Genomic DNA, 5834 nt, shown 5'->3' with positions numbered 1-5834 from the left:
CGGGCGCGTCCAGAAGAAGAGCAGCAGCAGCGCGTTCCAGGCCACGAAGAGCGCGGCGCCCCACAGCACGAGCCCTGCCGTCTGCTTCTTCAGCATCCTGCCCCCGCGGGGGAGGCCGCGGGCTGCCCGGGGGTGGCGGTGGGGGGCGGTCACCCCAGCACGAGGAGGAGGAGGAGGAGGCCACCCGCACCTGGAGGGAGAGAAGAGAAACGCAACCGTTACCGCAAGGACCTGGCGACACCGGATGGGGCGGCTGCAGACACCCTCGGGAAAGCGCTCCCCACACCGTCGGCCGCGCCCAACCCGGCGGGAGCCCCCAAAGCAGGCAAAGCGAGGCCCAGACCCCGCTTCCCGCCGCCCCCCCAACCCGGCCTCCAATCCCACGGTGCTCACCACGACTGACTTTAAAAACCAAATCCCCTTTCCCACCGGGAGGGCAGCACCAGAGGCCTTCCCACCCATGGCGGGAGACACCAACACGCCATGCTGTCGCCATCCACAGGGGCCCCGCTGGAGAACAGATGCCTGTCCACGGATGAATGGACAAAGGAAACGTGGCACACACACACACAAGGGAGTATTATTGAGCCAGAAGAATGCAATCGTGTAATTTGTAGGAAAATGGAAAGAAACTGGAGGGCTTCGTGTAAAGCCAAATAAGCCAGAAACAGAAAGACAAGTATTATATGTTTTCTCTTGTTTGGGGAAGCAAACAAAAAAACCACTAAAAAGTGTAGGAGGGACTCAGGCTGATGGGGGGAGGTGAGGGGGGGGACATGAGGAAATAGGAGGGCAGACAGCAAGTCACAGTGAACGTTTGTACAATTAATTTGTATCAATATCTATAGCCTAGTGCTGGTGGCTCATACCTGTAATCCTAGCTACTCAGGAGGCTGAGATCTGAGATCTGAGGAGCCAAGTTAGGAGCCGGTCCAGGCAGGAAAGTCTGTGAGACTGATCTCCAATTAACCATCAAAAGCCAGAAGTGGAGCTGTGGCTTTAAGTAGTACAGCACTAGCTTAGGGACAGCACCCAGTCCCTGAGTTCAAGCCCCATGACTGGCATACACACACACAATAATATAAGAATAATGATTAAAAGCCGTGCTACCCAAGATCTAAATAGCCACTGATCAGCCAATGCAATTGGATCATAGAAAACAATTAAAAATGGAAGGCAAAAGAGTAAAACTATTCGCTGATGGTGCAAAGTAAAACAATAACAAAACTAAACCAAATGGAAAGATTAACACTCAAGTCAATAGTCTTTATCCACAAATAGCAACTCATCAGAAGAGAGATAAGGAACCCCTGTTAACAAAAGCTGTAGTATAATAAAAAATTTTTTTTAACAAGAAACACTCAAGACCTACATGAGATTAAAAATACTTGAGATCATCCCTTCTCCTTGATAGGACATAACAGCACCAAAAGCTCCAGTAAAATTCTTTTGTATGAACCTAGACAAATTGATGACACTGAAGTTCACAGGAGAAAGTGCATACAAGCAGTACGTAGGAAAATAAAATGAGTTGTGAAAGGGAATTGTTCTATTAGATCCTAAAATGCTACATAGTACAGGCCCCTGTCATTAAAACCGTACTGGTACATTAACAGGCCACCAGACAGGACTTAAACTCCACAAATAAGCCCGTAACACATAGAAATCTAGACTATGATTAAGATGATACTTAAAAGTTACTGGGGGAAAACAGTTTCATTAATAGGGTTATAAGAGTTACATAGCCATGTGGAAAAACAAATTTAGATTCATAGACAAGGATAACTTCCAAATGGATCAGAAATCTAAGTGTGTGTGTACACATATACAAACTATAAAGTCTCCTTCCACTTCCACACGGGTCACCACCTGTCATCCTCCTAGAAACCAGGCACCCTATAATTCTACAACATCAGTCTTCTGGGAAATGTCAAGTTCATTTCCACTGAATTATGAAAGTACCTATTTTATCATGCACAGCCCAGTTTCCTGGAGATGTTCAATGTTGGACCTTCCTCTCTAATAGTCAGAATTACCTATCCCCAATTTCCTGCCTCTTAAGTAATTGAGTAGTTGAAAGCTTTAGAAAAGGGGATGGGAGAAGAAGGGAGACAATTCCATTAGCTGATGTGTGGTCCTCAGGCTGAGGGTGTGTACCTGGGAGCCCAATCTGCTTCCCCCAGTTTTTACCAGACAGTCCTGACTCACAGCTGCCGGGACATCCTCCTGGATGCCTGCAGACATGCAAATCCCCTCCTCTTCAAAGTGCAGTGCAACCACTGCAAACCCTCCAGCCAAAGGTCACAAAGACGCCAGCACAGAGGCCAGGCTGCTGTGCTAAGTCCCTCAATATTCACAAGTTCCTGTGACCCAAACACTGGCTCCCATGTGGACACCATCCCCCCACCCCCACCCCACCCCAATTCCCAGATCCAAACCACTGGAAAAGTCTTTTTAAACTGATGTGGCAAAATCTGATCTAATTTAATGTGAGGCTATTTACAGTTTTTATTCCACTTGGTGCATCCATTTTGCTACAGAAATAAACATGACGGATTACAGTGCACTGCTTCAGATCTTGTAAAACATAGTAAACAGACCAGATCATTTTTTTCATACAAAAAGTTCTAAATTCTGAAATACAGTTAGTCTCAGTAACTTCAGAATTATGAAAACAGACTTTCTCATTCACCGCCAGATTCCCACCTGAACCCCTCTAACCCCTGAACCTGGACTCTTATTATGAAACAGACTTAAAGGTGAAGCCTCCATGTAGTTTCCCAGCTGGCCTCTATCTAAGCAACCTTCCCAATTATAGTAAAAGTTTCTTGGTCACAACATTAATCTCCCTTAAAAGCCATCAGAGGCTTTGTCCACAGGGAATGGGGGGTGGGGGACCTCAGGCTTCTTATTATGACACACAAGGGCCTTCACAACAAATTTCCTCACACTCTCTCGACCTCATCTTCCATTACAACCTACACAGGCTCTGTACGATACTCAGACTTCAGTGGGCTATGTACTCCCCACATGAGTACACATACATATACACTCAGGTCTTTACTCCAGCGGGCGCCCTCATCCTGAAATGACCTATGCGCCACTTGCATTCTTTAAAGCCCAGTTCAGGCAACTCCTTCTGGAACATCCCAGGCAGAGCCAGGTCTCCCTCAGACTCCACTCCTCCCAGTCACAGAAGCTGTCACCTTCCCTGTCTCTCACCTTCACTCTATAGCCTTATGTCCACCATGGGCATTACAGTGCCATGGATCAAGTTCAAACCAAAACAGCAATGACTGTGATATGCTCACTTCTTCCAAAATGACAGTGACATACTATCCACCAGAGGCGAAAGCCCATGATCCCGCCTCCTGATCGTAAAATGAGACTCGTGACTCTGGAAGAAGTGAGGTATGTGATTTACAAGACTGGCTCATAAAAGACTACAGATGGACAGGACATCAGAAGCTACTCCAGCTGCCTGTCAGAAACAACCACCAAACATGGGAGGAAGCCTTCCAGATAGATGAGTCCAGATGATTCCAGCCCCATCTCACTGCAGCCATGTGGCAGACCAAAAGCAAAAGCCACATAACTGCAGTTATTAAACAATCCTATTGTGTTAAGCCCCTAACTCGGGGTGATTCATTATGCTGCAGTAAGTACTGGAGATGATCGGTGCAATGGAATCTAAGTAACTGACAGCAGGGAAAGGGTTCCTTGCTGCTCTTTGCATTCAGGCCCCAAGTCCAACTTCTGAACCTGTGTCTCTACTCACAGCCCCTCTCTTATCATGTCTCCATTGCTGAAAACTAAATCTCCTCAAAACTTAGTGGCTTAAAATTATAGCGGTCGTTTTTATGATGTTTACAGTTCAAGAACTGATAAAGTCTTAAGAGGAAACAAGTCATCAAGTCATGAAAAGACGGGGGAATGGGGAAAAAAGTGCACACTTATTAAATGATTCCATTTCTCAAAGTGAAAAAACTAGGGAGACAGTAAGAGATCAGTGGGTGCCAGGGGTGAGGGAAGCAGATGGACAGGTGGTAAACTATGCCATTTGCTAGAGTGGACACCTCCCGTCATGATATAACACATGACTACCTAGCTCTCCAAAGCCATAGAATGTACAATCCTAAGAGCTAACTCAAATGCAACCTATGGGCTTTGAGTGACAATGTGTCAGATGTGGACTCTCAGGTATATGTCAATCGTGGGGTAGGCTGTGAATGTGTGCAGATGAGATATACACACAGAACCTGTTTAAGATCCACCCAGTTTTACTGTAAGCCTGAAATGGCTGTAAAGGCAAACTATTAATTTAAAAAGAATTTTAGAGAGTGATACAGGGGAGGAAGATCTATCTCTCTGCTTTCTACGTGTGGGCCACGGCTGGAAGATTCAGAGGCTGGGAGCTTGGCTCCTTCGGGAGGCTCATGCAGGCGCGGCAACATGGTTCCTCCTCGTGGCCTGGCCTTTCCTATGAAAACGATGGCTGGGTTCCAAAGGGAAGTGTCCAAAGAAAGAGAACAAGCCAGATCAGCTACATCCTCTTCCTCATCCAGCCTTGGGTCACTTCTGGCAAAAGGAGGAACCTACCCCCAGGAACACCTGCACCAGCGGGAGAAGAGAACTATCTTTCCAGTCAAAAGATCCCAGGCTCTGGGGATACCCTACCAATCTAGCAGGCTCTTGATGTGCAAGACTGGCTCATAAAAGACTACAGACGGACAGGACATCAGAAGCTGCTCCAAAGGACACATTCCTAACATTTATTTTATTTATTTAACTTGTAGCTCAGACTGGCCTCAAATCCACACTCCCTGGGCAAGCCTCCCGAGTGCTGGCATTGCAGGGGTGTGTCTCCATCCCTGACTTTTTACACTCTTGATTCCATGTGCCCCTCTCTCTGGCAACAGAATGTTTTTATAAAGTGCACACTAGTCAACTTCTAGCCATAAGCGAAATGAAGTCATATCTAGCTTTAAAAGTAAAAGGAAGCAAAGTTGACACCTTCCCTTCTACCTCTGCCTTGCTTAGCATGTTAGAAAGCCCCGCTGCTTTACAAATCCAGAACTCATGGGACACACCATAGGTAATGAAGGTGTGTGTGTGTGAATTACTGCCTTGCTCATTGTTATGCTCTTGTATCGTGTATCAGGCTCCATCATTTCAGAAGGAAGAACTGAAAGGGAGTCAGGGAAGATCCACTAAATAATTTAAGGGCTTAGAAAATAAGACCTAAGAGGGAAAGGATACAGGTTATTCATCCTTGGGGAAATAACGTTAGGAGAAATACAATGCCAGTACCAAAAAAAAAAAAAAAAAGGCATGAAAAAGGCTTGGCATGCAGGCAATTCAGCCGGACCAGTTACTCGGTTTACATGAGCTCCAGTGTCCTCGTGTAGAAGGAACGACGCTCCTTTGGAGTAAGTTACAAGGTCCCTGATAACCGGATGGTAAGAAGACGGGAAATGAGGTTCGCCTGGCACACAGGCGCTCCGGATGCGAGACACCCGTGCTTCTGAGCAGGAACCGGGGTGGGCGCACAGGTCTCCAGCGCAGGAAGGCTGGGATGGCGGCGACCCCAGATGTGAGAGGCCCGGAGCGAAGACGGCGCACGGCGAAGGCGCGGCCCGGCGCCCCCAGGGTGGCAAGACGGGGGCCCCGGACTCCACGCACGCGGCGAACAGGTGGGAAGAAAGTTTCCTCGCCAGCCGACACAGGGCAGCATCAAGCCTCCCGAGCCCGAGCCCGAGCCCGAGCCCTCCGCGGCGGTGGGGAAAGCACTTCCCATTCCGGTTCCCGAGCCCCGCGGCGCCCCCAGCTCCGGC

General features: G+C 47.9%; 1 long non-coding RNA gene across 2 annotated transcripts in view; it reads right to left on the bottom strand.

Moving 5' to 3' along the window:
* Window positions 1-6: 6 nt before the first annotated feature.
* The window catches only part of LOC105996733, a 12036-nt gene continuing 6208 nt past the window's right edge, over window positions 7-5834 (bottom strand). For both annotated transcript variants that reach the window (XR_001175619.1, XR_001175618.1), the window contains exon 3: window positions 7-190. This is a non-coding gene — a long non-coding RNA (uncharacterized LOC105996733). The remainder of the gene's footprint in view (window positions 191-5834) is intronic.

This window comes from Dipodomys ordii, unplaced genomic scaffold (genome assembly GCF_000151885.1).
Source record: "Dipodomys ordii isolate 6190 unplaced genomic scaffold, Dord_2.0 Scaffold135, whole genome shotgun sequence".
Taxonomy (NCBI): domain Eukaryota; kingdom Metazoa; phylum Chordata; class Mammalia; order Rodentia; family Heteromyidae; genus Dipodomys; species Dipodomys ordii.
Note: the sequence above shows the minus strand (reverse complement) of the source record. Positions and strands in the feature narration are given on the sequence as shown.